The sequence below is a fragment of the Danio rerio genome, chromosome 16, assembly GCF_052040795.2.
Source record: "Danio rerio strain M-AB ecotype USA chromosome 16, GRCz13ab, whole genome shotgun sequence".
Classification (NCBI taxonomy): domain Eukaryota; kingdom Metazoa; phylum Chordata; class Actinopteri; order Cypriniformes; family Danionidae; genus Danio; species Danio rerio.
In genome coordinates this window covers 26,791,682-26,803,483 of record NC_141036.1, presented here as the reverse complement: position 1 = coordinate 26,803,483, position 11,802 = coordinate 26,791,682, and the positions used below count along the sequence as shown (strand labels likewise).

The window sequence follows — 11,802 nt, the reverse complement described above, 5'->3', positions numbered from 1 at the left end:
ACGCAATGCTCATTAATAGTTTAAAGCAGTTGACATGTCAACTTGCTGCAGTAATCAAAGCCTGCAATGCCTGCCCCGCTTTAAAGTTCTGGCCCACTGCTCTTGGACGCGAATGGATTGGTCAATATCAGCTGTCAATAACTTAGTCAATGCTTTCCTTCAAATGACAGGGAGCTACAGCTGTGAAAATGTTAAGGTCTGGGTACGAGAGAATAAAAACAACACTGACAGATTTTGTTTTAGAAACCACCTAAAGTTACAAATAATGGCACATTTTTTTTTTTTTTTTTACCATTTTTGGGTGAGCTATCCCAAAATATTAATGTTCCAAAGTATTCAACAATTTAAATTAAAATGTCATATTGTGTTTTTTTTTAAATAGCACAATGGATTTAAATGTAAAAAAAGTACATACAGCATATATAAACGGAATTTATTGTGGTTGTTAGGTGCTGGAAAAGCATAAAAAAGCACATTGAAAATGCTTGAAAAGTGCGGAATTTGAAGTTGGAAAAGGTGTAAGAACCCTGAGAAATAAAAAGACGGCCTCTGTAAATGTGCTGTTAAATGTGTAGATGAGTGTTAGAGAGTGGATTAGAGAACAAAATCATCCCTGCGTCCCAGTCCAGCTTCAGCCGGATCACCTTCAGTCTCTGTTGAACATTTAAAGTTGTGCGGTGACTGAAAGCTGACTGTGTTGTGTACTGATCAGACAAAACCGCACACGGCACACTCTGCCATGGAGGAAATCATCTTCTTTTCTCTGGTTAGTTGCTTCGACAGACCCGTATGTGTTGTTTTGGTACAGCCCTCAGAGCCAGCACACAGTGGAAATAGTCAAACCTCTCTGGGTTTTCTGGATAGGGTTGACCTACTGTACTGGACTTTAAGTTGGTCAGATCATCAGTTATGGTCAGCAGAAGAGGAGCAGTGTTTGGATCCAGTGATTTGAACAATCTCGACTTTAAACTTCAGGCTTCCCATGAGTTCTGCCACATTTATCAGCACTCCAGTGTGCATCTGTGGATCCTGCAGTGTTATCTGGACTCTTTCTCTAGACAACATGAAGTTTTGCAGAAAGGGCTTGTTGGCAGTAGATAAATCATTAGTGTTGGCGTTGATGTTGTTTGAAAGAGCTTCTATATCTTTGTCTATTTGTTCAATCTGGAGTGTCATTTTGTGACTCTTCCTGCATCAGTGCAGATATTCTGCTCGTATCTTCCTTCTGCAGAAACTGATGAAGCTGTTCAAAGTCCTCCTGCAAGAGTCTCCTGCTCTGCTGACTCTGCCTTGATGTGTTGGGCTGCATCATCAAATGATTGTTTGATCTCTTAAAAAGTTCTTAGTTTTTCTTGCAACTGTTTCAGTTGGATCTTCAGCTCCTCCTTGAGAAGCAGTACGGTTTCTTCAGCTGTGATTGAGGTGTTTTTCTGAGTCTCTGCACACCAAACACAGCAGATGCTGGTCATCCAGACAGAAGAGTTTGAGCTTCTTTTCATGCAGATCACACAGCTCCTCTGAAGCTGAACTCTTGCTCTTAATGACGGATTGACAGATGTTGTGGAGCGCCAGAATAACCGTGGCCAAAGCAGTTCTGTAAAGATGTCTAAGCACACGGGACACAACAGGTTCTCCTCAGAGACTCCACAACTCATGTTCTGTCAAACCTTCTCTCTGACGGTCAGAATATGTGTATTTCCTTGTTTTGCTTGTTTACTTACTCAGTTCATTATGCGATTTGATCACGTGCTCTTCACACATTTGAGGATAATGATGACCTCAGATCTGGAATTTCACCTGTCATTACACAAGAAAACTCATTTAAATTCAAAGCAAAAACCAGGAAAAACTCCAGGTGGCACTCTTGTGCAGATTTCACTCTCAGATGCAAATCTTGTTTTTCTCTCAATCATCTCTTGCATTCCCTTGCGAACACGGGGAGAGCGAAAGAGAGAGAGAGAGCACTCTGAATTATTAGCCCCCCTTTGATTTTTTTTCTATTTTTTAAAATATTTCCCAAATGATGAATACAAGCAGTTTTTAATTTTTTAAACACCATTTTAAGGATGAAATTATAAGCCCCTTTGAGCTAATTTGTTTATCAATAGTTTACAGAACAAACCATTGTTATACAATAACTTGCCTAATTACCCTAACCTGCCTAGTTAACCTATTAAAGCCTTTAAATGTCACTTTAAGCTGTATAGAAGTGTCTTGAAAAATATGTAGTCAAATAGTATTTATTTTCATCATGGCAAAGATAAAATAAATCAGTTATTAGAAATAAGTTTTTAAAACTATTATGTTCAGAAATGTGTTGAAAAAAATCATCTCTTCATTAAACAGAAATTGGGGAGAAAAATAAACAGGGGGGCTAATAATTCAGGGGGCTTATAATTCTGACTTCAACTGTATATGTGTACGTTATGTATGATGTCAGAAGATGTTTTAATATGTTCTTATAGTATTTATCAGTTCAATGGAGAGAGGCTTCACCTTTTGAAATTTTTTTGAAATGTTTACACAGATGTCATTAAACTGTTAAATAGATTTGTAAAAAGTGTGTTCGTTTGTTTTTATTTTGATTTAAGTGTCTTCTCAGATCATCCAAAAATGAAGATTCCGTCATCATTTACGCATTCTCAGGTTGTTTCAATCCTTTTTTTGTTTTGTTTTGTTTTGTTATGTTTTGATGGTGTTTAAAAAAAAAAAAAAACATATTTGCAAAATTGGAAAAATCTTATGGTGAGTAAATCATGACAGATTTTTCATTTTTAGGTGACCTAAATTTGCTTTCAAATTTTACAGCACCAATTTTAAATTGCAGTAATCCGGGCTATAATTGTAACTTTACAGTTAAATCAAATATTTTAACTGCAGCCAACTGCTAAATCACAGAAATCATATTGTAACTTCACAGTAAAATATAGGTAATTCTACAAGATAATACTGTGAAATACATAAAAAAACAAACAAAATAAAACGTCAACATGTAAATTAAAATGTGCTTTTAAAAGTTCATTAAAATGGTAGGCTACTGTTCTTAAAAAAAAAAAAAAAAAAAAAAACTCCTGTACTTAAATGTAAAGTGTTAACCTATGGTAACCTATTCATCAAAACCTGGACATGTTGCTTGGACCTCATAAATATAGGGTATATGTCATCATATTCATATATGAACCATTTTTGATAAATTTTGAAATATATGTTGCATGTACATATGACATATTGGATTCCTCTGCATACCACTTGAAGGAAGCCCACATACAACTAGTGGTACACTTACCACAGTTTGAGAACCACTGAGTTAGAGCAAAATCAATAAAAAATAACTTGCTCTTATCATTTATTGAATTATTATTATTATTTATTAGGGACATGCAAGACTACAGGCTAAAGTGAAATACAAAATATCATCATCTAAGTTACCGGTGCCACGGCTAATTTGTGTTTGAGTGCTGATTTGTGTTGTTTACTGTAGTGTGTTTGCTTGACACAGTGTGTACTCAGATGTGCCGAGGAAAACAAAGCGCTGTAGGCTAACAATGCTGTTCCGTGCCAGCTTATCTGCGACCGTGAGTACACAGAATCTCCTTTTTACAGGATCACTCATCAGCACATACAGCGTTTCTGAGTTTACCCTTCATCTCTCAAGAGATATTCATTTGTAATATTTTCCTATCCACCTCTCTCCCTTGATCTCGCCAGCTGTTCTGGAGCACCTGAAGCTTCCCTCTCTTTCTCTCTACCCTGTAATTTGGAAGCAACAGAGAAAGATAAACATGTCTTTGAGTGATAGTGGAGAATGTCAGGAATGCTTACAGAGAAGGTGTTGCTGTTTGTTCACTTGCTACTGTCTGTACATGGCCAGTCTGACCTCCAACGACGCCGTCGGTGACTACGAAGGCCGTTTTAATATTTAATCTTAAAGAATAACATATTAGTAGCGATCTGTTTTCCTGCTACTATATTTCAGGATCTTCTCTGTTATGAGCACTTTTTCACAGGCTAGTGCTAGTGTTTAAGTAGAGGCTTACTTAACTTTTAGTTTATAAAACGCTGCAAGTAAATATCTAACCTAATTAATCAGATACCTACTAATAGTTGGCTATACCTCACACCTCATCATCTATTTGTTGGTACTATCAAAAGTTTGCTAATGACTTTTATGAGGACCTGTCATTGAAACATCAAACATTTTTATATTCTATAAGTTATTTATTGGGTAATATTTTTTGGACACTGAAATTCATTTACTTTATTAAGCTACTAGTAGCCTATTTATTTATAATACTAGCCTACACTGTAAAAAATAAATAAAATAATCCAGGGTTCAACATATTTTATCTAGGTTGTCCTAACACAAATCCATTAAGTTAACGTAACTAATTTAAATTGCACCTATTTCACCCCTTTTTCAGGATGTAATATAAACATTTGGTGTCTCCAGAATGTGTCTTAAAAGTTTTAGTTCAATATACCTATCAAATCATTTATGATAGCCTACAGAATCTGCCCATTTTGGTGTCTGAATACATAACTGTTTTTGTAGCCTGTGTCTTTAAATGCAAATGAGCTGCTTCTCCCCGCCCACCATTCCCAGTTATGTGTCTGCTTCTCATCATGCGTTACGTCAGATAAACAGCTGTCAGTGACAGAGACAGAAATGGATGAAGCTGAAATACAGCTCATTATTCAGAAGTACCAAGTCATTTATTTGATGTATTTGTGGTGGAGTTTATACAAGCCTTTCTGAAATAATGAGTCTCAGACAAATGTCGTTTGCAGCACTGACACATATTAGCATTTACTGACACCATGCAGCTTTGGTGATTATAGTGGTTAAGAATTACATAGCATTTCCCTGTCTTTATTACGAACATGCTCTGTTTTAAAAATGTTTTAAACTTATAAAACATAGACAAATCACAGAGAGTTGTAACAATTATTTTAATTCTAGTTTATAAAAAAAAAAACAAAGTTCTGTGGACGTGTGTATACATGTTATTATAGAAATATGGTGCCTGTCAATTAATTTGGTGGATGGGGAAAACCGCACTCCTACATCATGTTGCGCTGGGCCTCAAAATCACTGGGATTTGGGTCTTAAATTAATGTCAAGAAATTTTTGTTGTGTTTATATCACTCCAAAATGGCAGTGGAAACACTATAACGGCACACAGATCCGTCCAAACAGCTTAAAGTTGCTTTTCATCATAGGTGCCCTTTAAGTAAATTGAAAAAAACTATTAAGTTTCCCAAAAAATCTTTGGAATTGTGTCATTTCCGCTCATTTTAAACAAGTAATTTGGAACAAGCAGCAAAAAAATAAAAATAAAAAATAAATAATAATAATAAATAAATAAATAAATTGAGTATTAAATAATTATTCATATCATAGCTTATTTATTTTACTACATATTGATTAGACATTAGAACAAGCAGTAATTGGTAGAATTTAATTCATAATATTACTTGTAACATTGTGGGAAAAGTACTAATATATTCTTAATAGACAAGTTCCAAAATAATTCACTGTATTTAAATACAGTTGTCTTATTTTTAGGTTGAATTGAATTAATCCCATGAGTAATTTTAACTTAAATGACACAGCTTGTATAACTTGTCTTGTATAAATTGCCTTTAAAATAATACATGGTGTCATGATATATTGATCATATACTGTAGGTACATATTTGGTATATAGGTACTGTTGAAAGAGTAAGTATAATATCTAATAAATCGTTATTTTGTTAATACATTACACACTAGTATCTACCATATAAGTTCTCTAATAATAATAATAAAAATACTAGTTAATGTTAATGTAATAGTTAATGAAATTACTACTAGGCTTTTTATTAACTGAAATATTAATAGAATGGAAATAGGTACTATTAATAATATTTTGTAAGGTTAAATGTTAACACTGCTTGCCATACTCAGAGCTTCTGCAGCCTTCACGTTACGTTTATTCAGTTTTCCAGGGCATTGTTTTCATAATGAAGCCGGTGGGTGTAAATAGAGGAAATTAAAAATGGTAATTACTGCAATTAGAATTACGCTGTTAAATAATTAGATTATTGTGGTCTCAGGTAATATGTCATGCCAGTTTAATAGTGGCAAAATGTAAACATAAACAGTTTTATTGCTTAAATGCTAACTGTGTATAAGCTGACACAGACACTCTGCTGCTGTTTGTAATTTTTCCAGGGCAGATGTGTTGATTTCTGGACCACACGCAGCTACCTCAAAAATAACTGTATTATCAGTGAAGTCTCAAAGCCACTCAACACCCTTCTTCTGCATTTTTTCCACCCCTTGAGGATAGAGAGGTCTGTGAGAGTGGGTCGGGATGACGGGTAAATACAAGGACAGAATGCATAACAAGATTAAGATATAATCAAATGTTCCTGTTAAACACAACTTTTGTTTAGTTGTGTGTTTGAGCCTCTGCATTTCACACGCTGTTAAAGTATGGGTAAAGATTTTTATTTTCTTTCTTTCTTGGCCATGGCTAATCTAATCTTACAGCCAGTTAGCTGAACTGAATGTCTTATTGTAAAGAGAAAAGCAAACGGTTTGAGTTGAAACATTCACAAAACTCTCTGTTGAATAATTAGAGTGGCTACTTTCCTCTGGGTTCTGTAGCCTATCATGAAGCTATAGCTGAACAAACTCAGGCTTAAAGGACTGGTTTCAAGTTGTCAAAACCAAACCAGTACAACTGGATGTTGTTTATACCTTGATGAGCCGATTATACCTTGTTCATTAGCTTCATTAAGTCAGGCTTACTTAGTTCAGGCAATTGTGAGTTCATTAACTATGGTGTGTACATGAAATGGGACATTGGTAATAAACAGTAATTCACATTGTGATACATTATAAATTCATAATTCGCTCCTTGCAAGTAATTACACAGTAATAATTTAACAACATAAACTAAAATAAAGTGAGCTGTTTCAGTGCAAGTTAAACAAGTTAAACCTTATACTATCTCTCTATCTTTTTTTTTTTTTAGAAAAACTGAAAACCTAATAAAATTTAACTTATCACCTTTTCATATATATAAGTTATAAGTTATTGTATAATGATAATGATAATGGTTTGTTCTGTGAAAGGGGCTAGTTTCCATAGTTTTGTCCTTAAAATGGTGTTCAAAAAATAAAAAACTGCTTTTATTCAAGTCGAAATGAAACAAATAAGACTTTTTCCAAAAAAAAAATTATCAGACATACTGTTAAAATTTCTTTGCTCTGTTCAAAATAATTTGTAAAAATATAAAAAATGAAAAAATTCAAAGAGGAGCTAATTCTGACTTCAACTGTGTGTGTGTATGCGTGCGTGCGTGCATGCGTGCGTGCATGAGTTTATATTTGTGGATTTGGACATTTCATTAGGCAGTTTTGATATATGTGCCAAAGCATATAAATAAATTCCACTGGCTATAATTGTCAGCATTGTAGGAATGTAGTACACCTCACAGTATTATGACATTTGCATGAACCACAGCTCATACTGAAAGTACACTATAAAAGAAATTGTAAATTAACAGTTTTTCATATTTTATGATTCATGTCTTGAACTCTGATATATGCCTATCTAAATCTTTCATCCAATTTCACTTGATGTTGAAAAGTTTGGGAAAAAAAATATTTTCTTGACATTTTTATTTGTTTAAAGTGATAAATTGACTGGGTTGTTGTAAATTAGGGTACAAAGTAGAACTGTTGGTTCTTTTCTGTTAATATATGCACTTATTTCTATGACCAGTATATTATTCATTCATTAATTCATTTTCTTGTCGGCTTAGTCCCTTTATTAAACTGGGGTGGCCAGAGCGGAATGAACCGCAAACTTATCCAACACGTTTTTATGCAGCGGATGCCCTTCTAGCCGCAACCCATCACTGTGAAAAAGTATATTATTTCTTATGCAATACTATATTGTTTCAAACTACAAAATGGTCAATAAAAGACACACTGTTAAATGCGGAGTTTAATTTTCACCATAAAAGTTAAAACGGCAGAGATCAAGGTCCCATAACACAATTCATAACCATAAATAAACAGAAAACAACAGAAATAAACAATACAAAGTAGGGAAACTGTTAAATTATATTTTTAACACTCAAAAACAATAATGAAACTGACTCCAATGGGCTCTTTTCGCCATATTGAGTGGCTGTTCTAAGATGCTGTGTAGTTCTTATAGCGCTCTTAGCATGGCACTTTTTTTTATATTCTTTTTTTTTTCATTTAACTCAAGAAGTAGGTTTATGTGAATTATCTCACACAGTCTTTCTATGCCTCTTAGACTGGCATTGGCAGCTTCTGCGTGGCGTCTTTGTTAATCTACCCATCATTCTCTGTTTGTGATGGGGCAGGTGGTGTAGTAAGTCGTGGTGCTTTTGTGCATTAATCTTCTGTGTGTGTGCGTAAATGTGTCTGGTGTGTGTGTGTGTGGCACAGCCTCAGGGCAGACAGGCCTGTGTTGTCTTTACTCAACAGTCGCATGGCACGGCCTGCTCCCTTGGACATAACACCTGTTTTGAGGGCAAAAGGCGAGCAGTGAACAGATGCAGGTTAGAAACACTGTGTTTGAGTGTGTCTGTTTGGCACTTGATCTGGCTTCAACCGTTTGCCAGACATAGTCAAACACCTGTCAATTGATGGACGAGAACAGAGGCAAGTTTAAAGGAAGAGAAACTATTAGGATGATACAGAGCAGGGCTGGTAATTAAAATAGGAATTTGGTATTATTTGTCCAAAAACTATAGTGATTAACCCATATATATATATGGTCAAAATTATTAGCCCCCCTGTTTATTTCTTTCCCCAATTTCTGTTTAATGGAGATATTTTTCAACACATTTCTAAACATAATAATTTGAATAACTCATTTCTAATAACCGATTTCTTTTATCTTTGCCATGATGACATATACTATTTTACTAGCTGTTTTTCAAGACACTTCGATACAGCTTAAATTACATTTAAAGGCCTAATTAGGTTAATTAGGTTAACTAGGCAGGTTAGGGTAATTTGGTAAGTTATTATATAATGATGGTTTGTTCTGTAAACTATTGAAAAAAATGGCTTTAAGGGGGTTATAATTTTGACTTAAAAATGGTTATAAAAAAATTAAAACTGCTTTCATTTCCAGAAGAAAAAAATATCAGACATACTGTGAAAATTTCCTTGATATGTTAAACATCATTTAGAAAAAAAATAAATAAATGAAAGGGGGGTTAATAAATATGACTTCAACTGTATATATAAATAAATAAAAGTTATAACTAGTTATTACCCATATAATGAATTAGTTATTACCCATATGTTTATTTCAGGAATTTTCTCAGAGTAAGAGCAATTCTGGTTATACTTATATTGAAAACTTATTTAGAAATAATTATATATTTAGCATAAATATTGCCTTTCAGAGATCATATGGTTTGTCTTCCACACAAGTAATTCTTTCATATTTTACCATTAAAAATAGCTCACAGTACCACACAAATACTATGTTGTAACTCTCTGAAACTGCCCCTGTTAGATTTTGATCTAAATTGTGTCATGTTGGGTCTGTATGTGTAAACAGCCCCTTTTTGAAAATACTGGGAAATTCGTTCCAGCATTTTTCCGGAAAGAGAAGTTGTAACATTAGCAGTAATTTGCTGGAATGCTGCACTGTGTGAATGCAGGAACATTGCTGGAATGAGCATGTTCACATCCACACTGTTTATGAAAACAAAAGCATTTGGATTCTTTTCCAGACACTTAGCTGCTATAGTGTTTGCTTGATAAAGTTTCTAGGTTCCTTCTTAATACCAACTGTGGAAAAAAATATTGATAAAATACTTATGATAAACCGCCGTTGGTTTATGTGCAGGTGAGCGCCAACACACTCACACATTATGTACATCTCGACATGTGAAAGTGGTTCTCCATATGTTTTCGTCGAAGTTGTTCACAATACTTATCCACCCACAGAATTTGTAATGTCAAATGTGTAAACAGTGCATTTACTCACGAAATGGTAAGGTTTATAATCTAATTAATACAATGATTTTGAGTCACAGTTCTAAAGTTCAATTTCAAACTGTTTATTTTATAAGATCTGAGGTGTACTATCTGCTGCTGCTTTAAGTATATTGCAATAAATGTAATGAAAAATGCCATTCAAACTTACATTATTAGCATTTAACACAGAAAACAGTACATGAGATGTACCTAAGGTGATCATTGTCAGTTTTCTGTTGTTCACCTGTCAGATATAGAAGCCATTTCTAAAATATCTATTCAAGGTGTCAAGGTGTTGGTCAGAACAAAAACTCCTTTAAATATGGAAAATGTTCCTTCTATAGTGCTTTTATTTAGAACAAGACTTAAATCTTAAATCTCTAAGTCTTTAGCCTCAATCGCCAGACTCGCTCCTTAATCTGGCAACCTGCGCTTGCATTAGTTTTGATTCTGGAATGTAATACCTAGTTCAGCCACTGGGTGTCAAACTTACATACTGCACCTTTAATGTAATAAGGTCAATCAAACATAAATAACATAGCAAACTGTTTGCTAACAATAGTCTATTATAGTAACCGCTGCAAAATATACCCCAAAACACTGATAATGGTGCTCGATGATTTGACAGAAAAAGCCTTTCTGTCAGAAAAGTCTCATGACAGGTGAGAAGGTGAGCCTGACTTGAATAAGAATCGATGTGTAACAAATATATAGCAAGGTGTCTGACAACACCCAGTCAGTGTTCCTGCAAAATGCTGTTATCAGAAGCATCCACATCCTGAGGGTTAATCTCTTCCCGCCCACAAAATACCCAACAGTCACACACACACACACACAAGCTTGTTTGGGGTCTGTCTTTGCTCTTAAACAAGTCCTCCCGATCTAATCACATAAACTGATAACCATACAGTTCTCCTATTTCCGTCGTATTTCTCTCACCTGCGCCATCGCTTCACCTCTCTTTCAACTCAAACCTCTGTTCGCCATAAGCTCTCAGCTGCTCTGATCCCCCTGGAGTATGTGTGGTCTTATCTTAACAGCGTCTGACCCAGAGTCCCGCTCTCGTTTACTCCTATCAGCCCATTCCTCTCCCATTCACTTGTGTAGACAATGCCCATCCACCATCCCACTCCTCCATGCAGGAATATGAATTTTGCAACATCCCGCTATTAAATATTTACTCGAACAGTGTCCGGAGGAATGTGAACATAAGCCATGCACATACCTGCAGTTATTTATTAAGTCTCATATGACAGTCCAGATCCCTCCAGTTGGAACAGACACGCATGAGTTAGGATTATTAGAGCGGGTTAACTCTCTAGAAAGACATCTATGGATTATTTATGACTGCTGTAATGGTCAGCACTGATGGCGTGATAGTTGCTCTCCAGCTTTAGCAATGTGTTGAATGGAGTAATACATTTTTTTGACTTGGAGCTAAGGTCTTCAACTTTCCTCTCCCCTCACATCACTTCAGAGGTCAGACATGCTGTTTGTAAAGTAGGAGAGCTTGGTAACTTGGAGGAGAACTGTGGTGAGGGATTGCATATGAAGTATGTGCTGGATAAAGTGTATTTGACTGCAAGATTTTCACATTCTCTCAATGACTCTTAACTCTCCCCCAAGTTTAAGAGAGCTACTTTGTTACAGCGGTTGACCAATGCTGTTTTGTGTTGGCAGGTTGGTTTGATTAAAACAAACCTTACATTACAGAACCATAACAAGTATAGAATGCTGAATCATTGTCAAGGTCATGTTCCACATTAGAGTTCAGTACTGG

General features: G+C 35.0%; 1 long non-coding RNA gene across 1 annotated transcript; it reads right to left on the bottom strand.

The window, feature by feature from the left end:
• Positions 1–290: 290 nt before the first annotated feature.
• LOC141378067 (uncharacterized) lies at positions 291–11,131 on the bottom strand. The gene is made up of 3 exons (XR_015511393.1): positions 10,962–11,131; positions 1,722–1,797; positions 291–1,606 (listed from the first exon to the last, which is right to left on the bottom strand). It is a non-coding gene; the product is annotated as an uncharacterized LOC141378067 (long non-coding RNA).
• Positions 11,132–11,802: the final 671 nt, after the last annotated feature.